At 37.6% G+C, this 26,275-nt stretch overlaps 1 protein-coding gene across 4 annotated transcripts in view; it reads left to right on the top strand.

Moving 5' to 3' along the window:
- The window catches only part of CTBP1 (C-terminal binding protein 1), a 237,551-nt gene that overhangs the window by 9,212 nt on the left and 202,064 nt on the right, over nucleotides 1-26,275 (top strand). The window contains exon 1 of one of the 4 annotated variants that reach the window (XM_018087939.1): nucleotides 16,314-16,372. The exons of the other annotated variants lie outside the window; for them this stretch is intronic. The gene's annotated coding sequence lies outside the window, so the exon portion shown is untranslated. Of the gene's footprint in view, nucleotides 1-16,313; nucleotides 16,373-26,275 lie in introns of those variants that run through there. 4 annotated transcript variants of the gene reach the window in all.

Here is a 26,275-nt window from a genome sequence, read left to right as displayed (position 1 = left end):
CTGTGGAAATCATTCCAATTTACACTGTGTTGGTCAGGTATTTCTCTACCTTTCTCAGATGACTGTGCTTGGGTTTTGTAGAGGCAAGTTAACCAGTGGGAATGTTGTGATCTGGTGATGACTGTGAGAACTGGAATATCTTCCCTGTGTCTTACAAGGAAATAATGATTGTTTGAAAGCTTTTGCATGCCCTTTTATGTAGGTCTTTCATAATTTCTCTGCTTTCCTTCCTGATACATCTCCAGAAAGAGAAGGGCATGACATTTGCTTATATCTCCTCTTACACTGGAAAATGTATGTCTGTCTTTTTTGGTGCTGTATTTATGCTGCACTGTGACAGACAAGTAGAGATAGAAGTTGATATTTAAAGAATATATTATTCTAATATAAGCATAGTTTGTTTTTGTTTGGTTTGGTTTGGTTTGGGTTTTTTTTCTTTTTTTTTTTAACATGTCTTCTTTCATCCTTCATCTCTGCAGTGAGGGAGTGATATCAGGGAGTGACAGTCATTCTGACTTTTCCGTATAAGTGATGTGAATTAGATCTAATGCAGTTATTATATCATTCCTCAGGTCCTCTGGTACAAATAGATACAAAACCCGAAGTCCGTGCTGTCCTTCAGTGTGAGTTGAGAGATGACCAATGGAGTTCAGACTGTGAGAAACAGGCAAAGAGATCTGTTGCACTCACATTATTGTGCACAGGTTGATGTGTTTCCTCAAATGCTGGCACAGAAATGACAGAGAAGATCCTGTTTACTTTTAAGGTCAAAGTATCTGGGAAAGATTCTCTGGAGAAACAATTGCCATTTCCCATTCTACTCAATAACTGTGGGAGAGGAAATGGATTTTGCAGATTTGTACCTCCTGGGAAGTCAGCTTGAAGAAAGTAAAGATTGTGGTAGAGTCATTGCAACATAAAAGTTAAGCAGATAAAATCCCTTAATCTATTTAAGATACACTGTATTACTTTCAGCCCTACCTTGTTGCACTGGTGAAGATGCCAAAAACAAGGCGTGTTCATCCCTCTTGGAGCAATTGAAAATGTAACTTTTCCGATCCTGACGTGACCATATCAAAATAAACACAGTTGCATCCTGGCTGGGTATCAAGGTTTCTGAACCTTATTAATACTTACTTTGAATAAAACTTAATTAAAACTAGGCCAATTTACTTTTAATTAAACATCTCTGCCCATCTAATTAAGGGAGAACTTAACCCGTGGAAGTGCTTAAAGCTTGTACAGGAAGGATTGCCTGTTCCTGCTGTGGCTGGGGGAAGCAGTATAAACCTAGAGAGGACAAGAAGTCAGGAGTAGAGTGCACACGTTGAAGGAATAGATAGTTTCAAGTTTCTAATTAGCATTGCACAGCAAAATTAGTAGATGCATAGATAAGTGTGACAGATATTTTGAGCAGTTTTTAATGTCAAAGTTTTGGATACCTGCATTTGATTTTAAGCTGTTTTGTTCTGTATTTGACTACATCTTTACCTCTGTTCTGCATTATTTGTTTCCAGGTTTGTGGTTGATTGGTACTGTTTTGCCTGGCAATAATGTGTCCTAAATGCATATATATAGAATTTTCTGATTTAGAGCCCATTGGTGGTATCTTTGCCTCCTAATCACAAGATTTTCAGAAATGCCAATAAGATTTTCTGTTCCTTTGGATGTGTTTCTAGATGGAGCAATGACTGAATTAGTTGAGGAAAAGCACAACAGTCTAGTCTTGAGGTGCTTTGTAGATTGTGATTGTCCAGATCCATCTTGGGAGAAAGGGACAGTCTGTTAGCAAGCCTGAGGATGTAAGCAGGTGTTTTCTGGGTCTACAGGATAAAATGCTAAACTGACCCTTCTCCTGACATATGAGCAGCATATTCTACTGAGAATTATGAGTGCAGTCTTGAAAGTTCCTCAGTGTGTTTATGTTTGTTTCTGCCTCAATAAACAACTCTTTGCCAGCTCTTTTCTATCCCGGTGCTTTGATTTTGTTGGCATTTTTCCATCTGCATAATATTGATGAGTCAGAGTATTGTCAGCTGGAGTTCCTCAAGTTGTATCAAAGGGCAGAGAGTACAAAATATTGTCTAGTGTTTTGAGAAGAGACAATGGCATTCTGACACTTGGAAGGTAAGGCCGAAATGTGCTCTGCATTTCTGATGTATGTTTTGGGAGGAATGTCCTCAACTGGACTGGTGTAATTTTTGGGAAGCTGCTTCTCTGGGTGACAGCCATTTCCATAATATTTACTGTGAATTTTTACCATGTCATAATTAAAAATAAATGTTTAAGAAGTGATCTGGACATGGAACAGTAAGTTGTTCAATATCCAGTGTCAATTTTTCAACTCTTCCTTAGGGCACCTCTCCTTCATGATACATTTAATAGCTTTGTGTTATAAAAAGTGAAAGGTTTTGTGTAGAGTCTCATCTGTGATGTTCAGACTGGGAGAACTTTGTATCCTGAAATGTGTTGTCTTAATTTCATCATTTGGCTTTAAACTTGTAATTAATAAAACTTCACATCAGTTACCATCCATGAGTTGGACTTCAGTGATCCTTGGGGTGTCTCCTCCAACTCAGGATGTTCTGTGATCTTTCTTACCACCAAGGGTCACAGGGAGCTTTTTTTAGAGATGCAAACAGTAATTTCTAGGAGTGTGCCCACTGTAGTTTCAGCATTCTTTCCTAAATTCCTAATTGGCATAAAATTGGTCATAGTTTGCAGTGACCACATTTGTATAGTTCTGGAAGAAGTTATTGTGTGTCTGTGTTGAAGCCCACGAAGCCCTTGTGCACCTGAAGTTGATCTGAAGGCTTTTTATGAGCCAGCAGTTATTTATTGTAGCTATAGAAAGTCTTTTATGTTAGGAGGCTGTTACCCAATGCTAATTAAAAATGACAGTCACTATTGTTGCAAATAGTAACCATTGACTATGCAGTAAAAACATCTGAAGCAGCCTATTAACTGCAAAGTGGCTAAAAATATGCAGTGCAGATATTAATTTGTCTCATCATCCTGAGAAGGTGGCCTACAGTAAAAACCTATCCAGTGATGTGTTTTTCTCTTAAATTAGCTTTTTTTTTGCAGTCTTTGCATATGTTTCAGAGCCTTGAAATGGAAGTTATGATGTAAACAACAGGTATTATAAGGATCAGATAATTATAATATGATTTTTTAAAGAGGTATTTGTAAAGTTTTAGCTTTGACTTGTTGCATTTTGATAGCAAAAAATGCTATGTATTTCATCAGCTTGAGATTGCAGTAAAATTTTAATTTAGAAATAGTGTTATGCCCAGCTACTTGTCAAAATAATCCAATTTTTCTTTGTACTAGTGGCTGTACTAGTTTCACTACCATGAAAGTTTTACACAGTTTGCAACCCGATTCAGTATTTTTTCAAATTGGTTTTCACATTGATGTCAAGATTGACAATAAAAATGAGTCTCATAAAAAGTGTAGGGTAAGGCAGTTGATTGTAATTTAGCCTTTAATTTTTTGAAATAGTTCAGCATTTGGATACATACCTCTGGATAGGACAGTTAACTTGAGATTAAATTAAAACTAAATTCAGTTTAAATTTTAAATGAAATAAAATATTGGCGCATTAACTCACTATACAGTAACAAAGAAATTGTCTTTTATTATGTGTATGCTAATTCTCTAAAGAAGAATATACTTCTTTCATCAAACTGTTATGAGTAATGGAACTGATATATGTACAAAATGAGTAGTATGTGGGGTTTTAACAAATAAGTGATGTATCAAAGAAGGTGTTTTCCAGCAATATTTTCTTTTCAAATGGGTTTATCTCTTAAGCTTTATGGGTGCAGTGTGTCAGCAAAATAAACAAACATCCTGTCACTCTTTAGTTATGCTACCAAATAAATAACATTACATTCAACCAAAAATATTTTGCATTGTCCAAGACAAACATCCATGGGAATTGGCAGCCCCATGTCCCAGAGATCACTTTGTGATGAAGGTTCCCCTCTTCAGCACTGACTCTTGAGTAGTTAGGAAGGTTGTGCTGAGCAAACATCAGGGGAAATTTCTGCTGCAGTTCTCGTGTGGGAAAAGAATTTGTCATGTTGCCAATTGCAAAACTCAGATCCAACAAGAATCTGGAATTTGAATTGACAGACCAAAAGCTTCCATTGTTTGAGTTTTCAGAGATCCTGGTACAATCCAAGAAAGGGTCTTGGAAGTTTTCTGTTTTCAGAAATGTGTGGTAAAATCCTGTGTGAGATTAGTCTATCCAGAATGTATATTTAGCCTGGTTATAGTGCCTTATTAAACCTAGTTATAGACCAGTTTTCTATTGGACACTAAATCAGTATGGGGAGGGGGAAACATATCCTGAAGAATCTGTCAGAGCATGAAGCAGGAAAGAAAAGATGGATTCACACAAGCAGTAGTTAAGTAACTGTGACAGTGAACAGAAAGTTCTCTGCAAACCTGATGTGTGGTACAGATGAACTGCAGCAACACTTGTTTGAAGTGCAGTAAACATGCAGTGGGTGTGCTGAGCTGGTGGCACTGAGAGGCTTTCATGGGCTCTGAGGGACTAAGAGACTGCAGGAAAAATGATGACATATTAGTGTCAAAAACATCTACCTCTCCTTTTGTCATATTGATAAGAAAGAAGGTTCAGACTCATCAATGTCTGTACCCTGTAGAGGCTCAGAGTGGAAACTGCAATGGATTTTTCTTTTGCTCCTTCAGAGCATAAAGTGTCCTATAGCAAGTTCTGTAGTCACCTGATGGTCTCTGTGATCCTTCCTCTTCTTTAGGGAAAACATCTGACATCTTTCCACCAACTGATTTTAGTGCTAAAACTCTAAACTTTATAGTGTTCATCTCCTTCCTTGCATGTGGTGTGGGGACGAGTTGCTTGCTAAGACCTAATACCTGTTGAAGCAGAGCAGAAAATTCTCTGAAATACAATTATGCGTTCAAATAGCAAGAGTTGGTGCAACGTACATCCTCTTCAGCGAGAAGCTTTCCCTGTTCATTCTTTGTGTTGCTTTTCCCTTGTTAATGATGGTTCTTTGGTATTTTGTAAGTCCCTTACCTGGGAGGGTGTGATAGAGTCACTTAGATTACAGTGCAAGAGGGGGTGTGAAATCACCGCCTTGTTTTTGTGGTTGCTGTCTGTCAAAGCAGGGATGGTTCCATGTTACTGTTCTTTTTGACTGGGGATTTGCTATTGCAAGATTTGAGATAAACTGCTAATTATTTGTATTTGCTTGTTTTTGCTTTCCAGACTCAAGGTATTGTATTTCACAGAGTATTGTATTTCTAAATACAGAATGACTTCATGAGGTAGGCTGTTTGGAGATGAATGTGTTATAAGGTCAATAATATAATAAAATGTTTTGGACACAGTCATGCTTAATATGAGATGTTATATCAGGCGTTTCACAATTAGGTGTTAAAGAAAAAATTTGGTGTTGACCCAAAGTTGTTGTGTTTTTCTTTTTTTAATACTCTCAATTTGGAGTTGGGGGAGGATGTGAGGGGAGAGGTGATAGAAGGAAGACTGATCTCAGTCATCTCTGTGAACCCTATAATATACTGCACATGTAAAGCAGAAAAACCAAAAGAGGAATGCTGATGGTTTTCAGTTCTCTGTGTTTCATAAATATGGCACCTGCATCCATGGGAGCGGGGTTAAGAATTATGACATGATAATTATATTATTAAGCAATGTAACTTTTTGTTTTAAGTATTTGAGTGAGTTTAGGAGGAAGAGGAATGGAATTTGTTCCCTCCTCCACCTGCTTTTGAGAGATAAGGTTCATACTTGATTTTATAACATTGAACAAATGAAACCATTGCATTTAGTTCTAATTCTAGATCATTTTTAGGAAGGTTGTTGGTTGTGGGGATGCACTTTAGGCAAGTATATGCTTCTGTGAGGAAGAATGCTTTTTTGATGAGGATTTGATGCTGGAAATTATTAGATTCTTTTTTGGTCATTGAAAAAAAACCAGATGAACCCTCAGATGTTCCAAAAGTTTGTGTTAAAACAACAGTCTGATATCTCAGGGTGTGGATCTCCTGGCTGAAGTGGTTGGTGCTTTCATGAGGTATAGATCTCTGTATTTCAAGACAGCAGAAAGAAAATGTGTGATCTAAAGAGGACATAGAAGTATTTTTGCTCTAGATTCAACTTGTCATATAAAACTATTGTTGTATCTGATGCCCATCAAGTCACAGGTTAACGTGATAGTCCCATTTATCCAGTTTTAACAACCTTCTGATGGTTTTGGGTGGTTTTAATGGATTTGGGTTGTGGTTGATGAGCTCCAAAGATGATGTAGACCTGAAAGGTAAGGCAATAACCACCACCTCTATCTTACATCTTAGTCAGCTTTACAGCACAGCAAAACCTCACCAAGCAATATAAAACATTGTTAACATAAAACCTATCACTGGTGCTGTAGTGGCTTGTTCCTCCTGGAGCTGAATATTGTTTCTTTCTTGTACTTCTGTTGGAATCAGTGGGGGATAATCTTGGTGATCTGGAAACGTGGTGTTGTGAGTCATGGCATGGTCCAGTGATCACCAGGGCAAAAGTAAGATAATGCCTTTAGGATTCCTTTGTATTCCTTTCCAGTTTAAGTGTACTAGGTTTTTTTGTTTGTCTGTTTTTAAAGAACCAGAAATAACTTGTGTGCTTGGCGTTCTGAAATTGCCTGTTAGTGTCCAAAAATATAAGGCTGATTATTGGTGAGAAATCAACTGAGGTGTTAAAACAAGTTGTTTTTAATAAAAGTCTGGCTGACAAAGCCCTTTTCTGACCTAGAACAGGCAATAATTAGACTTGTTATTTAGAGGCCAAATTTTCAGCATTGATGATCTAAGGCTTGGACATTATCTACCAAAAAAAAAATATTCACTTTTGCTTTAAAGAAACTTAGTAATTTTGTTTATTTCTGTATGATGGATTGCTGGAAGAATTATCTTGGAAAAAATAAACAGCTGCTTTCAGCTTTTATTTGGGTCGGGTGTTTTTGTAATATAGCATGTTTAATGTTGAGACAGAAGTGAATCTGTAATTAAAGAATTGCCTTTTTGTGAAGGGACATGAAGTGATGTGGCCAGTGAGAGGGACATGTGAGCTGCACACCTGGAGCAGTGCAGGTGGTTGGACTCTGGTGACAAACTGTCCATAGGTATTTGTTTTCCATCAATATGAGAACTTCAGGAAAAGGGAAGCTGAGTGATCCAAGTAAGAGGGTATTTGCCAGTGTGATACTTGTATGAGAAAAAACATTTGGCTCATGATTGTATCAGAGAAAGTTGCTGTAAAATTGTGATATATTACTTCACCTGTGATGATATTGATATTAACTAAAACGTTGAGACCAAAGAAACCCTTTAATTTCTCACATTCAGCTTTTTAAAATGTGTATTTGGTGTGGGGCTGTTCTAGGGTTCTTTTAAGTTTTTATTTTTTATTTCATGGTACTCCATTTTACTCCAGATTTCATAGGAAGATAAAAAATTCTATTAAAATGTGTTAAATTTTAAATTAAATTACATTAAATTGTCACACAGACCTAAGTCTTGGAAAACCTGACTTGGAATGAGGAATAAAAGAACTAATTGGAGTTTAATCTGAAGAAAAGGTTACTAAGGGTTGATATAACAGCTTTAAGTGTGCAAGAAGTATTTGTAGAGGCATGGGGGATATAACAGCTTTAAGTGTGCAAGAAGTGTTTGTAGAGGCATGGGGGAGAGTACAAGAAATAATGAACTTGGATCAAAGCAAGAGAGAGTCAAGCAGGTTGAACTTTGTTACCATCAAACCAGCAGATTTGGGTTTTTTTTTAAAGCATAATGATACAGAAGCTCCAGGATCTGCTGCCTGGAAATCCTACACAGTCTGTTACCTGAGACCTTAAGCTCCTGTTTAAACAACTTCTGTGGGGAATGGGAGAAGTACAGATAAGCTGGGCTTGGGAAAGGAGTGGCCCAGGTGACCTTTTGAGCTCTCCCTTCCAGTTACTTTTTCTATGAGCTGAAGAATATAAGAATAGAACAGAACCACTATGAAAAGTTTCACTACCTCTGAGTGTTTTTTTTTTTATTTTTCTCTGTTTTATTGTGGTTTTTATTGACAGGATATAATTTTAAGCCAACATGTTTAGTTTGTTTGGCACATACATTCTTGGGACAGTCTCCTGTTGGCAATAACTACCATATTTAACTGCTTTCCAGTGTGAAACTGTAAGTGCTATATATGTGCTATCAATTTGTTGGGATTCAAGTTGTCTCTTTCAAAGTGTTCTTTAATACTTCCTAAGGCATGCAAGGACATTGTGTGCAGTTGTTTGGGGACACCAGTCAATGAGTTGCTGTGATTTCTGTTTTGGTTCAGAGTGTGCCAGTTTTTCCTATCCTGCAATTTGGCTTTAAAGACATAGGATGCAACTCTGGAGCGTTTTCATCCCGTGGGATTTTTTTTTTATCTGGTGTGGCCTGTTATTTTATGAACTCTAAGTGCATTTGTGTAAATGCTTATTCAGCCCTCATGAGTTTATTCATGACTATATTGCTAAAGCATTTGGGAGTTCATTATGTCAATACTTCCACATGAATTAAGTTGTTTTCTCAGAAAGTGGAGCTTTTAAAGAGTTTTCCTCCCAAAGCTGTTGGCATACTGTTGTGTTAGTGTCCAGTTGTTACGTGGGCAATGAAAGCTCAGATTTTTGCATACCTTCTCCTTCTGCCCATGCACTGAATCCCTGGGGGAGGTGGGCAGGAATTCAGTTGTTTGTCTGCTTCTGGAGTCCCCCTTTCTCCCTTCCCACCCTGCCAAAGATGAGAGATTTAATGAGAAAATCTTACTGTCCTCCCAGCACAGTCTTAGTCACACACAGTAATCTGAATGAGCCTCCTGAGGACAATGACTGTATTTACTGTTCCACCTGAAACTTGTGCCCAAAAATTTGATGATTAGATTTATCTGTTTGTCCATAAGGACAATTCTGTCTACAGTATTAGGGCTGATGCATTTATTTATTTATTTAATTTTTTGTTGTTTCATGGTATGTCTGGTCAGATGAACCTGAAATTATGCTGGAGAAACAGTAACTGGTCTTTTATTTGTCATGGCCTGAGTGAGTGTTTTGTGAGGTTTAATTAAGCTGGATCTTGAGAGGCCCACCTGCAGAAATAGTCTGATGAAATTGGTCAAATTAATTTTTAATTAAAGCACACACCCACTAATGACTGTATTTTTATATTTAAGGTTTTATCTACTGCAAATTTGTATTCAAAGGGCCTTCATTTTTTTTTTTTTTATTTTACAGCTGATTTGCTTCAGAAGTGTCTGGATAGAAATGCATTCCATTGCTATTTTAAGAAAAAAATCAAACTTTTGATGTGGAAATACTTAAATGTTGTTGGACTGTGCAATTTGAACTGTTCATTAATCCAAAGGTTTAATAAGACTATTTCCCAGACTCTTTTCAATGGCTGATTGGCAGCTAAATTCTTAAGCTTTACCATAGGAATTAATTTTTTTTTTTTTTTGTGCTTTCAAACCTGGTTCTTTTTGTCTGTCTCTTTCTCAGGGTCAAATTCTCAAAAACTTCCTTTTGGATGATTTGAGAAATTGTCTGCTTTCTGTTGCTGATGTAGCCCATGGAAGCATGGCAGTATTTCATGTGGTTCTGAAATCAAAAGCAAGGCTGTGTGGAATGTGTACTATGTTAGTATGGCAAGGACTGGGATTCGTTTGGTTGGTCCTAAATTAAAACTCTTCTATGCCCACAGAAGCTACTAAAGCTTCTAAGATCTCTTTTCCCCCTCCTCTTACTTTGAAATTTCTGTAGAAGAAGGAGTGTTTCTGGATACCGAAACAAGTCAAGAAATCTTAAAGATAAATCAGTAGAATATCTGGTGTCTTCCCCTAGAATCATGTGGGTGTTCCTGGCAGTCTGGCCAAGTTCAGAAGTGAATCTGGGCTTTTAATCTTGTGTTCTGTTGGGGGCCAGTGTGTCCTGTTTTCTCGCTCATTATTACAGACTCTTCTCCAGATCGATCTGAGTGGCACTGTTGCTTGAAAATAGAGTTTCCCATTAAGTCCACTACACTCTATTCCTTTCTGGCCTGTTCCAGACAATGTCTCTGTATTGTAGTAGTAAATTTGTGATATTTATTAACATGAATTAGAAAAAAAAACCCATATAAATAATACACAAAAAAATTATATGCAGAAATTCTTTTGCTACTTTTGAAGTAGTTTGATGCCCAACAAATCATGTGAGGCTATCAGAAGGATTTCTGAAAATCTGCCCTGTAGAAAGGATTGATATTAATGTTAGCCAACATAATATGTAGCTGGTGTTACTTTGTTGTTCACTTTGCTTTTTTTTGTTACTTGTTATGCTGCAGTTGAACCTCTTCAGTATATTAAAAATTAACCAAGAATATATATGCAGAACATAAATCTTAAATTATAGCTTATATGGTTTCAGTCCTATTCTGGAGAAGTTGGAAAAGAATTTGCAGACTGTTTTGTAAATGTGCTTGCATATTGTAATTTAAAATAATGACTATCTTATTGTGTTCCTACTGTTACTCATAAATTTACTTTCCTTATTTTTCATTCTCGGTGTATACATTGCTACAGGGAAATTGCAGGACCAAGTATGCTGAGTCTCAGGAAAGTTTATTAAGTTTTCCTTTCTGCAGTTAAAATTTGTCTAATTCCCAAGTGCTTTAAATTCAAGTTCGAAAATACATTTTAATGAATATATTTTCCTTTTTTTGAATAAATTAAGAGTGTTTTAAATAGTGTACCAGAGCCTTTTGTAGTTTAAGTATTTGTAGTATGTAAGTTTTTTACACTACGAAGCCTTAAGAACTAGTAGTTTTTAAAGAGGAGGGGAAAGGATGAATCATTTGTTTTGAACTTTTCTCTCACCCTGACATATCTAGAAGGGTGACACTTTTATTGTGAGGATTATGCAGTTTTTGCTAAAAAAGGAATTTAGAAAATAAAACTCAATTATTTGAAAATGTCTGCCAAGCATTTTTGTTCTTTTGTTAGTCTTCTGGGAACTGGAATTGTAGAAGCTCTGAAGAACAAGATTTGATCTTTCATTGGGGGATGATTAGAGTCAGCTCAGCACAGCTAGGATGGAGATGTTAAATAAACCAACTTGTGAATCTTTGCAATACACTTGCTGCTTTCTGGAAGTACCTGAAGTACATGAAAAGCACTTGGATGTTTAGGCCTGTAAAGGCTGGCTGACAAGTTGTGTATTCCAGTATTTGCAATACTTATGTTACTATTTGATTGCTTGTTATTTTAATTACAGCCAGTAAAGTGACAACAAACTGCCAAAAATTACACAGACTTGAATACTGTTTATTGATTGCCAGACATGAGCACAGGAGCTGATCTGATTTACCACACCAAAGGTGGAACAAAGGGATGGAAACAGCAGAATAGAATTCTCTCCAGTATTTCAAACAAACATCTTTTGTTTGTAATACAGCTCAGTCAGGGATTTTGCTGTTAAACAAGTAAATGAAAAAGGCTCAATTTGATTTAAAAAGAAGTTTTGCAATTTGCTCATTAATGTCACTGTAATATTGTTGGAACACACAGTTATTGACTAGCAAATCCATCAAATGTATCAACCAAGTGTTAATTTTATACTAGTGTGGGATGTTGCAAATAAAAAAAAAGAAGGGAAAACTCAAAATAAAGGCAACTGAAAAACTGGCATTAAAATGAAATTGCATGCAGAATTAGAAATATCGCTATGATTTTTTTCAAGAATTCCATGGAGAAAGTTTTTCTCCATCTCAAAAAGGGGTAAGAAGAACAAAGTGTTATCTGCAACTGAGGAACATTTGAAGAAGGGCAGTTGTTCAGACTTTCCAATGCTTGTTAGAAATTTGGGATGATTGCACTTGGAATTGTATCTGGTTATTAATTTATTGGAATTTGCCCCAAGTATTTGATCAAAACATGAGAAAAGAATCACTGCATGCAAATACAAACCTCAAAAAACCGCTTAAAGAGGTTCTAGGTATCAACCTGTAGTCCATTGAAATGACATTGCTGTCAGAATAAGAACAGAGGATTTGAAAAGGAAAATAATGTTTGGACTAATGAATCTTTCAGTTCCTTAACCCTTCCCATTCCCAATAAGAAGGTCACGTGTTGAATCAGGACCAGGGTAAATGAAGTAGATGGTGGCAGGACTAATGCAATGCTGTTCTGATGTGTTGTATGTGAAAATGCAATCTCATGTTCCTTCCTCCCTTATCCTCCGCTGAAGTCTAATTCCTCTTGGTTGTATAAACCTTACTAATGATGTAAACTGTGCATAAAAGGTCATTGGGATTTTTGTGGTATTTTGGTTGGTTTTTCTTTAAAAAACCCACAAACATTTCAGCATTGTGTTGCACCGTTCATTCCTGTGAACAGTTGCATCAGCATAGCTGGGAGGATTTATGGAGTGAAGCCCTAAGGCCTGGTCTTGTTGCCCAGAGACAATTTATATGTTTGTTTTGTAGTCCCTGTCCATCGTTGTCACTGTCCATGTGGCAGAGCTACTATGGCAAAAATGAAACTTTTCACTATCAGTAATATTCTGTGTGACAGAATTTTTATTCCTTCAATTTAAAAAAGGGTGCTGGAGGGCTCAGTGAATGCACAGTGAATATTAAAATAAGTTAAGAGGTTTCCAGAGTAAAAACCTCAGAATTTGGTAAATGGGTATGCTGTTCCTATGATGACATCTTTTATTATGTATCCATATATCCTGTTGTAAACAGGATTTGTGCCAGAAGTGTCATTTCTTGTTTGTGCTTGATTTCTGTACAGCCTATTTGTGGGAGTCCAGCAGTTTGTTGTGTAGAAGGGTCAGGGCAAAACTATGGTAGGAGAAGTTATTGCTTATGAGCTCTTTTACCTTGTGTTACAAAAACTGGAATGCAAATGGTTTTCTTTTCCTGCATAGATCTGTTCCCTGGGAATGCAGCAATGGTGGGTATCAGTTGAAATCAGAAAATCTGTTTCCTGGGGATACGAGATGGATTTTTCTTCCTTTTCCTGATGCACTGCTAAAAAGGTTTGTGGTGGCTGGTTTTTTCCCCTGCAGTAGTTGCCAGCTTTGGCAACCTGTCCTTGAACCAGTCTGAATTTCAAACAAGCCACTCATTCAGCTGGGCACAACGTGTGACCTGATCCAACAGACAATTGCCTCCAGGAGGGGAAATCCCATTCCCTGTCTTGGAGTTGTATCACTTTTCTTCCTTTACATCAAATCTTCTGCTTGCCAGACTAGTTTAGCTCACAAAGTCAGCAGAAACTAATAATTTTTGTGGTTACCTCAGTATTATTTTTGTTCTTTGGGATAGAGTGACTTGCTGAATAGTCAAATACCAAGCTGTACAAGTGAAGAGTGAGACCTGTTGTCTGGGAGAATGGAAGGGAGACAGTTGGAGACAATTGCAGATTACCTTCTTTTAGCAGCAGTGAACTATTAGGTTAACTTAGTATCTGACACTGACCATACCTTTGGAATGGTATGGTGTACTATAAGACAGGGCTTGAATATTTGACTGTATGAATCACTGCTCAGTATTCTGCCCTTCAAAAAGTCAAGTCTAAAAATGTTGTATTGGCTATTTGAGTCATTTAGTACCTTTGATCTTAACCTTTTTGTGCCTTAGTTTCGTTATTTTTCAGATTTGAAAATATACCTTTTCTAAGACACATTTTATGAAAATAATTGAATGTGTGAGTACTCAGGTATTACAGTTGCAAGCACCATGGAAAAGCACATTAGGATTTTCTTTTTTGGGAGCAGGATTTGAATAGCGTACAATAAACGAATTCTTGCTGAATAAGGCAGGATCTCTCTCATAATTTGTGTTTCTTCCTAATGAGAAAAATGCAGAGCATGTTACTTTCTAATTTTAGTGTTTCCTAACTTTGGCATGCCTGACTTTGCACCCTTAATCATGTTCATTTAATCTGATTTAATTGTGTCAAGTAAGTCTTCTGGGCACTGAATCGTAATTGAAAAGACACTAAGAACAAGCCTTACATAGAGAATTTGGGATGCATGTACTAACCGTGGTTTTTTACTAGTCAGTAAGTTTAGCATTTATTTGAATATGTTATGCAAAATACCACTGGTTCTTCCGTTGAGTATTATGTCTTTATTGATTCTTTAATCACCTTGATACCTTATTTCCCTAATACATAGGTCCTAAATAGGAGGGTTTTCAAAAAAACTCACCAGTATAAAACTAGAATTAAAATAACTGAATAGCTTACACTATAGCCAATAGTAAAGTGATTTCAAATAGAAGTTTCATTACCAGGGAGCTATCTCTTGGTTGCTTACCAAAAATGGGTTTAAGAAGTTGTTGCAGAATTTTGTAGTTGATGACAAAGTTGCAAGACTAATTGAGAGACAGAGAGTAAAACCACACTCAAATTTTGTACTCACTGTCATTCTCTTAGCCCCTATTTCCTATTCCATCACTGTGATTTTGATTTTCATGCTCTTAAACCCAGCACTTCTGCCTCTTTTCTGTTCAGGGACTCCTATGCTGAGCATAAGTAAAAACTGCTTGGGATTGTTCATCTCCTGACCTGTGTGGTGTGCGAGTGTCAGGCCTTGGAAATCCAGGAATTTGCAAGGCAGAGATAATCAGAACTATTGCTGCTTTCCAGACATTTTGCCAGCTCCTGAATGTTCTCTGGACAACAAGTTTTCAGGAACCAATCCAGCTGCTGCTTTGAAAAGTAAGCCTAAGCTACTTTTTGGGGGCTGAACTGCTCAGAATATTTTTGACCAACTGGAAGTCTATCAATAAAAGTTGTAACTTCCTGCTTAGAATTGATTAAACACATTTCCTATTGCAAACATTGAGTATAAATAAAAATTAATTTGAGCTTTTGACTTTCTGTAGTGTGTAACTACTGTAACAGGAGACTACCAAGAGACATAGTAATAAAGAGAGGATTACAGCCAGAGAAAGCAAATGCTCATTCTCAGTGCTGCTTTTTCAAAAGTCTTCTGAAGACAAATCTGTGTTTTCAGAGCCCACTTATCTGGATACTGGGAGGATGCTTTATCATGCTGAGAGTTTAAATTTATTTTTTACTTTATTCACTGGAGAAATTGTAATTCATGTTTGAGATTTGACAAAGTAAGAAACTTTTTTTTTTTCTGGATAGTGTAACAGAGAGGCTGATCCAGCAATTCAGGCATAACAGATGGCAGATGGAATGAAAATTAAAGTGAGATTATAAGCTAGGTATAAAGTACATCCAAAGATTTGATGTGAGAGAGAATAGTAAGAAATGCTTCAAGGGTCACTATTGGGCACATTTAAGAGTTTGCTTTCTCAAGCTCTTTATGATGATTATCTTGTAATAATGTTCTGTGAGGTAAAACTGTATTGCTTTGTGCTCTGATCCTTGCTGTGATAACAGACAGATAATTTGGGGGAGGCTGGCATGCTGGTGGGTTCCTGCTAAGAGGAACAAGGTTCTCTACCTTTAACTCTTCTCTAATGGCATCAAGGAGTTACAACATCATACTGTAAATAGATATGCAATAATGAACTGTAGAGTAGAACAACAAAACCCATGTTTACATGGGGAATACTTTGAAATGGCAGTCCTTGACTAGCAATCCCAATTATTTTCTGCACAGCTGCTCACATTCCAGCAAAAGAATGTCTTGTTTTGAATTAGGTTCGTGTACTTCATCAGGGAGTCTTATTTATAGATAAAAAGTATTTTCATGGATCTAATCAGGAATGATATAAATTAGTGTCTCATCATAAACAAGTGCAGAGACTTGCAAAGTTTCTCTAATACTCCCTTTGCCAAGTTAGACAAGTAGTTTACAGCTTCTGCACATGGCACAGACAGATTTGCACGGCTCTCTCTCTACAGTGTGCTGTGAACAGTTGTTTCCCATTTCTAGCAGGTGGCAACATGTATTTGTTTACTGGCTTAGTGGGATACTTTTATGAGAAATATTTCTGTAGCCCAAGAATAAGGCAGTAGGAATGCTGGCTTTACAGTAATTGTCTGTATGCCATGAAGCTGGAAAATGAGCACTGCCTCCTTACCTTTAACAGTATAATCATCTTGAATAACCTGCTTTGGAAGTTGAACTGACAAATTTGCTTATTTTATAATATCTTGAGTGTTTTCTACAAAATGCTGAAATAATGTCAAAAGCAGATAACCAAATTTGAGATCTCTGTCTCAGCTGGGTGTCCTTTTTCTTGCAGAATAGACTCTCGTGCTTGTTCTCCCACCCCTTTCAGCTTTGAATATTCCCCTATGCTGTACCTCAGATGTAACCAGGTGGGTGGAAGATACTCTATTCTAGACTTGCTTTGCCCTAAACACTTTTGCTAAGTGAAAGATGTGAGTTTTAATCTATCAGATAAAGTAAAGCATTTTGGGATGCTGTATAGAAAATGTGAATGGTGCCAAATCTTTCTTACCTTTTTCCTTGTGGAGTACCTGATTTCTGTAGTTGATCTCTGAGGGTGCCTTCTGCCCATTCAGGTATTTGAGGTACTCTGGATTTTGTTTGAATTAGTACAAGGTTATGAACCACTGTAGTTAAGGCAATTTCTTGCTGTGCATGTGGGAGCTTTTCCCAAATGCGAGGGAGACATCTCACAGCAGAAAGCTCAGAGGTGCTTCTTTGGAAATGCCACAGGTGTGTTGGTAGAGTCTGACTTCATAGGTTTGGGAAGACATAAATTAATTTTTTTTTATTGAATGAGAGGCTGTGGTTGTCATTGGGATATGTTACAGAAGTCTTCGGAGTGCAGTCTAGTAGTTTTCAGTGTAGTGAAGTGGTGGCACGCAGGAAAAGGGATTAAACATTCAAAAGTTAAACCAAGTAAACTCTAGAGTAGCATGCTGGAGGTTGCAAGAAAGGAATGTCTGTATTTCCAGCTCAGAAAAACCTACACAATGAAATAATGAAAATGTCTCTTAGTAGCAACCTGGACTAGAATTTTAGTTACACTGAATTACAAAGCTTTGAATCAGTGGTATTTAGGCATGGCTTGAATGTGAGCACCTGAAGAAGCCTGAATCTAAAATTGGTTCCAATGTCACAAATGCCATGTTGATGGTTTCTACCGTGACCAAGACTTAATTTTGTCCTTCCTACCACACAGATACATACTAATGTTTGGCTAAAATGAAAGAAAAACCCTGCAGCCAAGGTTTGTCCTCAAGAGACCAAGATATTTTGCTGTGCCACAAGCCAATAAATCAATTAGTCTATGGTCAACCTTTCAGTTAATGCTAAATATTTCCCACAGACAGGATGAGAAAAAATTGCAGTTCCTTTTTTTACTTGGACATAGCAACTATGATGGACATTCCTTTCACCCAACAGCAATATTGCTTTACATTTAGGGAGATGTTACAATACCAGTTACTTAACAGCTGAAATCTGGAGATATTTTTCTCAGTAACAGCATTTGAAATAGTTAGCAAGTTTAGTTTTAACGGAAGTTGATTGCACTTGCATGAGAAAATATCTTCTTACATTTGATGTGAAAACAGACTTCTCTTGGCTAATGGAGAGAACCTTGCCAAAGGAAAAAGTCTTGGTAAGATATGGAAGAATTCTTCCAAAGGGTTCTTGCAGATAGAATCACAAAGCTGAGGTGTGCAGGGGACCCCTGTAGCATATCTCATCCAAGCTCCCCATCAGTGGAGCCCTTGACAGCACAGAGTCGTACCGGCTCTGGCTTCGTCTGCCTCACTTTGGACATCTCCAATGTGCAGCTTCCACCATCCCTTTGGACAGCTTATTCCACTGCTGCACTTCCTACCTGCTGGGGAAGAGTTCTGAGACCAGTGTGAACCTCCCAGGCCACAACTGTTTTTTGAGCCCTGTTGTTCTCTGTGCTGCTGAGATGAGTTTGGCTCCGTGATAATTGTTGTTGCTGAGTGGACTCATTCAGGACCTTTCCAGCAGGACTGCAGTCTGTTCCCAGTCTGTACTGATGGGTGGGGTCATCCTGGCCCAGGGGTGCCATTTTCCACTTCTTATGGGTGCCCTTCTGTTGGCCCAGTCCTTAAGTTTCTTGAGGTTCCTTTGAGCTGAATGTCTGTATTATATCAATCCTTCCCTTTCCAAGCTTGGCACTGTCACTGTATTTGCTGTAGATGTATTCTGCTCCTTCTTTCAGTTTGCTAATAAGGATATCATATCAAACAGTAATAACCCGTGGGGTTGTTTGGCTTACTACCCATCACCAGCCAAGCCACTGATTTAATCTCTGTGGGCTGAGTGGTGCAGCCAGTTCACAACCCACGTAACCCCTTGATGCAGCTCATCCTTCCTCACCTTCCGAGACCACTGACAGATGTGGGGCTTTGTCCTAAATGTGGTCTTTTGCCATAGGGGGGCATTTGGGTTGGGCAAGCGTGATTTATCTGTGGTGAATCCATGTTCATGGTACAGAAATATCTTCTCCTTCATCTGTTTTTGTGCTTCTGTGCGAGATGATTGTCATAATAATGAATGCTAAAATAATCAGTGCGTGTGTGCGTATGATCTCTGTCATATTAAATCCCTTCTTGCACCAGTTCCCTCTCAGTACAAAGAAGCAAAGCTTGATTTTATAGGGGAAATGAGAAAAATCACCTAGAACATTTCTTCTTTGCTTTTATAATAAAATATTTATACAAACTAACCTGTAACTGAAATAAGCAGAATTCATAAAGTAAGTAAAAATCTCATGCAGAAAACTGTGTGTTAGTACTGAGTAGCTTCAGTACTGTAGTGGTGTGGTTTGTGATGGTTTGTAAAAGCTTTCCCTGAAAAAAAAACAAACAACCCACAACAAAACTAAGAATTGACTTAAACTTTGCATTCACAGGAACTACAAGAAGATTTGGATGTACAAAATATGTATTACTGTGTGGGGAAACATTTTTGTAAAACTTAAACTACAGTGCTGTCTTGGCTTGGCTGCCTATTGTTTTATTCCTACTAAAACAACCTTGAAAATTAGAGGAAAGCAGGAATTATATGAAAAAATAAAGAACAGAATTTGCCTCTAGCGAAACATGTTTACAGTAACAGCTGCTCTCAGAGGAACTGCAGGATGTTCATAAAATAGTTTATTTTTGTTTTTATCTATATAACTGGTAAAGAATCAAATCAATTGACTTAGATATATAGGAACCTAGTGTTAATTTTTCCCACATGAGGGTTTTGGAATAGTTTATGAATGCTTTGAAGAATAAAATGTTGCAATAGCTAACAGAAGTAATCAGGATGGTATTTCCCACGTAGCTATGGGGAAGAGGGTTTGTTTTATTTTGATGCATCATAGGCAGACACTTTTGGGGGGCATTTGCATGATCCATCTTGTTTTGGTGCCCTTTCTTTCTGTCTTATGGGACAGAAGGTGAGGTGTCACTGATTCAAAGTTCACTGATTTTGATTTTTATAAATTTTTTTAAAGACTTTGTTTTTTTTTTGCTGCACAATTTGTCTGTTGTATCCGTCTTGTATAAGCCATGGATCTAGCTATGGCTAGAACTGTGCTTTAGAATCAGCAGAGAAAAATAAAATAAACTGAATTGAGTAAGTTCTTTGAACTATACACAATGCTGAAGCTCAGCTAAAAGCATATGTAGTTTAAGAAAAACACAAACCAAACAGAAAACGGACATGCAAAGACCTCCTGGGCACGGCAGTAGATGTGTGGGTGGCCTTGTGGTTATGTATGTCTCTTGAATTTCCAGTTGCAGCCTTTTCACTGCTGGTAAGTTCATAAAAGCTGTTGTATTGCATTAGTCTTTGTCTGCTATTTTAAACTCAATAAAGCTGCACCACTTTGTCATGACACAATCTAATATCTCTGAGAAGACAAGTAGGAAAAGCTCCGAAAGATACAACAACCCAGCAGCAGCTTAAGTTCTAGTTGCTTTTTGTTTGTTTGTCAGTTTATATCATTTGAATTTGTGTGATGATGCAGCATGATAAATTTTTTCTTGTATTCATTCTGATTCTTTGTTGTTTTAGATGAAATTTGTGAATCCTGAGCCTTTTGTCAGCTATTGAATATGAGAAAAGTCAGTGCTTGAATAAACATTTAAAGTTCTTGTTCATTTTACTAATTTACTTTTTTTACTCCATTTCCTTTGAAGAGGTTTCAGACTAACATATATTAGGAGAATTTGCACTTTCACTTCTTGGTGACCTCACATATTATGTTTCCAGAGCTGCATTTAAAGGTGGCTTCATCTGTCCATCACTATGTGTGAGAGAGTTCTTCACCCCTTTTTCTGAGCTTCTTCTGTACAAATAGAGTTTATCTGTAGAAAACTGAGATGCATTCTTCACAAAGAAGATGTAGTACTAAGTTTGTTTTTGACTGGATTTTTCTAATGCATGTGAGATTTTTTTTGGGTAAACTCCCATTCACTCTGTCAGCATTGAGCACCTAATTTGGCATTATATTTCTTTTTTTTAAATCCCCTGCCATGGACAGAATGTTCCAGGGGTGTGTTTATCCTATCGACTTACAAAAAAGAAACATTTCTCGACATCAGTCTTTGCTCTTCATACTGAACACTGAATCTCCTGCTTTCTATAAAAGTTATTACACTTTGCTATTACATATTGTGATGACGTGTACTGACTGCTGTCTTAAAGTTTGTATATTTTTAGTTATGTGTATGGAAAAATTACTTAGATGTTCTAAGTACTCTTTTTCTTGAATGTGATGGAAAAGCATGTAATGAGTTGTGGACCAGATTAACAGTTATTTAACAACTATTTAAATTAAATGGTGGCAAACTGCATATGAAATAAAAATAAGAACATTCTGAAGAGCAGAAATAGGTGGAGCTCTCATGCATCCCTTCTAGAGCCCTGTGCTGGAAGTAAAATAGCTTAATCCACTGTGACTTAAAATATTCGTAAAACATATAATAAAAGTAAGCTATGGAGGTATTTCTTGTGTTTTATGCTGTATTTAATGGTGTATTAGGTTTTGGTGCTGCAGTGCTTTCAATTTTCTGTAATAAATCCAGAATGTACATTCAGTGCTACATTGCATATTTGTTGCTTCTGCTTATGACCCTTTTACTATCAGAGTCAATGAAATGAATCACTTGCAGAAGACACCCCAGGGACAAGTTCTCTATTACGATGACTTAACAGGTCTTTCATGTCTCCGGGTGGTACAATAAGAACAAGTCTAAAGTCATCTTGGATGGAATTTCTGGATGCAAGGGGTGTCTGAAATGTCTCTGGTAAATTTTTTTCTTTTGGGTTTAAAGATACAGTGTGTTACAACTATGAGAGAGAAAAACACTTGGAATGATCCTAATAAACGCTTAAAGAATTCATGACCAGAACAGAAATGTGGGGATTAAATTAGTTTTTACTTCAAATTGGTAGTAGATTATTAGGTGGGTATATACAGTGACACGTCTCCAGGACTGAATTTTTTGTACTCATCCATCACAAATTGTGTTTGTCTGAAATGGACGCTGTTAATCCATTAAGGTTTTTATCAGTGATATACAGCTACAATCAGTTTTTACTAACTGCACTGTTCTATAAATTTTCTGAATACGTGAGTATCTCACTATCCCTGAAAAGTGTTATGACTTAAGATCTGCAGCGTTTCCTCATGGGAGTAATCCATCCTTACCAGGGGATTTAATTGGAGTTGATTGAACAAGTCATGCAAGTTAGACATTGCTCTTAAAGGCCTTTGCTAGTTTGAGACCAGCCTTGCAATGTCTGGTTTTTTCGCAACCTATACCAAATATAAATCATATTTGGACAAGTAGAACACAATAAATGCTAGAAATGCTTGAGTCAGTAACTGCTATAGCTGGGATTTTTTTTTTGTGTTAAGAAAAACACCTCTGTCAGTGTAGAGATACAGTTCACTTTGCCAAAAAGGAAGTACTACAGGCTTTTCTGGAGGGCAGTGCAGTTGTGAACGATGTTCAGTGTTATTACACTGTAGTTTATAATGGGAAGTAATGAAGAAAATCCCATTTTAGTGTTTCACACTTGAAACTGATGCTTTCAATTATTTGTAGCTGAGAAGTACGGGCAGGAAGATATAACGAAAGGTAAAAATGAAATGTGGTTAACTTTTTTTCAAAAAGGTAGGAAAAAAATAAGTGAAAATGTTACAAATACATTTCTGAGGTCTTTTCAGGAAAAAAGCCCTGCTTTAGCAGGCACAAGTCTGACACGTTTGTCAATAGAAGACAGCTGAGTTAGTGTGGCTGTCACTAGAAGAGAAGACAGTATATATTTTGTCTTCAGGAAGAAACACTGGCCTTTGGAACAACTGTAGGAGGATCAATATCAAACTGTAAAGGCCTTTTTTTTACTGCTTTACTCACTTTTTTTTTTGTACACTGAGAGAATTTATGCTGTGAGGGAGCAAAGTTCTAATCATTGCAGAATAATCAAACAGATTTTAAATTGGTGACCTCCAAGGTTTTTCATGCCTTGCAGAGTCAGTTTTCCTTGTTGACAGTGGGAGTATTATCAGACTAATATTTGAACATAGATGCTTGTTTAAGGGTTTTTTAGTGCATCTTATGTAGGCATCTGAAGTTCAAAGTTTCACCATCTTTAAAAAATAATTTGAAATATCTCTCTAGGAATAACTATATAAATAAAACGTATTTGCTCTTATGTAGATGCATTTAAAGGAAAGAAGTAAAAACTTAATGTTTGACTTTGCTCTGCTCAAATAAGCTTAAATCAATCCTAGTAGATAGGAACTGATGCAACATTTATTTTTTTTATTATATATTTGATGTCTTTATAAAGGGAATAGTTTTATTTTCATTTGTACTAGTCTATTTAAGAACTTTAGTATCTGAGTCAAGGACTGGGAAAAAGGTATCATCTTCAGCTCTTTACTGTCAAACTGGAGTAAATGCTTTAGGAGGAGACATCAAGGTATCACAGATCAGAGGAAGACTGACTGTCACGTTCCTCAGAACTCTTTTTGCTGGGTGATGTGAAAATAGGGAATCCTGAGGTGCCTGTACTCATGTCTTTTTCGAGTTCTTTTTCTCCTCTGATTTTTTTCTTTAGACTAAAAACTTTAAAACAGTTGGACAGTAAATTGACTGCAAATTATTCTGAATCAGAGGCATACAGGCAGAATCACTTGAGTCTCATTTTGTTAGGTATGGTACTTCACTTAAAGCTTGTGTAATAAATGTGAGATTGCCTGAAAATCCACTGTACTGAACATTCTAGAGTGCAAGTCTGCCTCACTGCTGGTGGGAGAAGGAGGGGAGGTGCTCTGAGTCGTGATTTTTCATAAATGAGTAAAGCTGGTTTTCCTCTGAGATTTTAATTTATGAGGTTTCATGAGATTAGCCCTGAAAACTAGAAGTATTGCATGTAGTTTGAGCTTTGTGGTCTGGGTGGGGGGGTGTTCTCTCTTTTTTCTTTTTTTCTTTTTTTTCCCCCAAAGGTGTGAATACCTGATCTTTCAAGTTTTGGATTCCAACAGAAGAAGTCTTTGCCATGTTTCTGGAAAACTCTGAGGTTTGCCCAGGGACCTGTTGACATTTGCACCTTGAGTTTAGGCTACTGTTCAGCAGCACTGCTCTAGGGTGTCCTTGGGCAGGCAGGGCATTACTGGTTTCACTGGGCTGAAGATGGTTCAAGTGTGACCACGGGACATTTGCTCTGTGCAGAATAGCACCATCACATCCTGTTTCTTTGCCTTCCCTCTGATCTTCACCCACGAGCTCTCAGCAGAGCCACTTCCCCACTGCCTGGCCAAGCTCCATCCTCTCAAGCCTCTGCTTTGCACGGAAAGGGCTGTCATTGCCCATCTGTGCCTTCCCCGCCTTTTCCCGAAGCAGCTCCGGTCCTTGGCTTCCTGGGAGGTCTGCATTGAGGTGTTCACTGTATACACTAATACATGATATTTCCACCCCCTCGCTTTCTTTGAATGTCTTTGAATTTGGCTTTGTTTAGTCCTGTGGAGACCTCAGCTGCCTCACTTGCCTGGGCTTTTCTCTGGCAAGGTTCGAGTGTAGCTGGTGTAGCTGGAAGCAATTCCTTAATTTTTTGGCAGCAGGTCGGCAGAAGACGTAACTAAAATTTTCTAAGAAATCATTACTTGAGTGTTGTTGTTAAAGCTGTTGCTTGCTGTAAACATAGGAATGTGCCTTATACCTCTGTGTGTTGGGGTTCTGGCAGATCTTACCTTTCCTTTAACCCCTTGCCAGGAGTGAGATGCAGGTACACAGGCACGTGTGTTGTTGAGATGGCAGATGCTGAGAGGAAATCTGTCATGAATGCTTAGAAAAACTCTAAACAAGCCAAACCATAACCTTCTTTTTGATTAGCTGGAGAGATTGAGCTGCTTTTCTCCCCTAGCTTCTGTTAGGAATATTTTTCTGATTGTCCCAGTGTATTTTCTAGTGAACCTTCCTTTCCATCAGTCTTACTGAGGTGTAGGCTCTAGGTCTCTGCTAGTGTAGCAATGATGATTCCAGTGCTTACAGGCTTCCTTTTATTTTATTTTCTACATCTAATGTTCTCACACCGAAGGATTGCATTTTATACACAGTAAACCTGTATTAAAATGTATTTGTTGACTTACCTGTGATAAGTGGGTCAACACACTTAAATTGCTGTCACACTGTCTGCTTTTGTCTGTATTTCAACAGGTCTGCCCATAATCAGGACATTAGGATGCAGACAGTTCAAGCCTCTAAGAACAATAAAGGTAGCTTTCATATAATTTTCAGTGGTAAAGGTGCAGCCTCTGTAAAGATGTAAAAAGGTTCCCTTGGTAGATCTGTGAGAACAAGAAGTTACCAATGTGTGCCCTGAAATAAAAGGTGCTCCATGCCTAGGCTTGGAGACTGGGATAAAAGAATTGGGTAAGGCTGAGAGAATTGGGATTGTTCAGCCTGGAAAACAGAAGGCTTTGGGATGCCTTAATTGCAGCGTGAAGGGAGCCTACAGGAAAGATGGAGAGATCCTGTTTATAAGGGCATGCAGTGACAGAATGAGGGGAAATGGCTGCAAACTGACAGAGCATAGGTTTAGATTAGATATTAGAATATTAGGAAATCAGATAATAGGTATCAGGAAGTTCTTTACTGTGAGGGTGGTGAGGCAGTGGCACAGGTTGCCCAGAGAAACTGTGAATGCCCCATCTCTGGAAGTGTTCAAGGCCAAGTTGGATGGAGCTTTGAGCAACCTGGGATAGTGGAAGGTGTCCCTGCCCATGGCAAGGAGTTGGAATGAGATGGGCTTTAAGGTCCCTTTCAATCCAGGCCTTTCCATAGTTCTATGACAATAGACTTGTGAATTTCATTGAGACATTCCCAGAGGATTAACCTAAAGAACTTCAGTTAGATTGCATTTGGAGCTGTACAAATGTATTTGAGATTCGAAAATCAAATAAATGTTGCCACAATGTCAAAAATGAAGAATTCCAGAAGTTGCCCATGTCTTTTGGGAAGACAGATTGGATCTGAAGTAATAGTTCACTTTGGGTGTACAAAACTCCATAGGTTATTTTATGACATGAAAGCAAATGGCTTGGATGGATTTCCTGAGTTTTCACTGTGCTTGCCAAAATGCCAAGGGTATAATTCTAGACCTTGTCTGAGCCAATTTTGGATTGCACTAAGTTATATTCATCTGTGCTGTGAGTTGAGTCCTGCAGATTCTGGTTGACCTGGAGGCCCTTTGCTTACCTGCAGGAATAAATGGGCAATTGTTTAATAGCTGAAAACTTGGTTATGTTTTGTGGGAAAGAAGACAGTATGTCACAGAGCAAGGGTTTGGGCCATTTTGCCTTTTACTTTTCTGCTAATTAATTCTTACAGCTCCTCCTTGGTTATCTGAGGTGCAACCTCAAAGCTATAAAGCTGCTCTGCTTCTGATTGTGTTAGCTATAATTTTTCTTGTAAGGACTGTAATAAGACTACTCCAGATACATGGATTGCCAAGCTTATTTTAGCATCTGTCATGGTTTTAAGACCTTTCTCGTACATTTGTTATTATATATTTGAGACTTAAAGCAAAAAATGTGTGGAGGAGGGGAGGCTGCTAATTTGTAGCTATAGGAAATCCTTTGCATTTTCTGATACATGTACTTATTTAGAACCTATACAGTGTATTTTCTTTATCGCTGTTTTTAGAACAAAGACCTTTGCATGAACTTTGTTCTACTACTTTATTAAAAAGGTTGGAAC

Source organism: Manacus vitellinus, unplaced genomic scaffold (genome assembly GCF_001715985.3).
Source record: "Manacus vitellinus isolate BGI_N305 unplaced genomic scaffold, ASM171598v3 scaffold_0_pilon, whole genome shotgun sequence".
Lineage (NCBI taxonomy): Eukaryota > Metazoa > Chordata > Aves > Passeriformes > Pipridae > Manacus > Manacus vitellinus.
The sequence above is the reverse complement of the archived record's forward strand: the minus strand, read 5'-3'. Positions and strand labels throughout refer to the sequence as shown.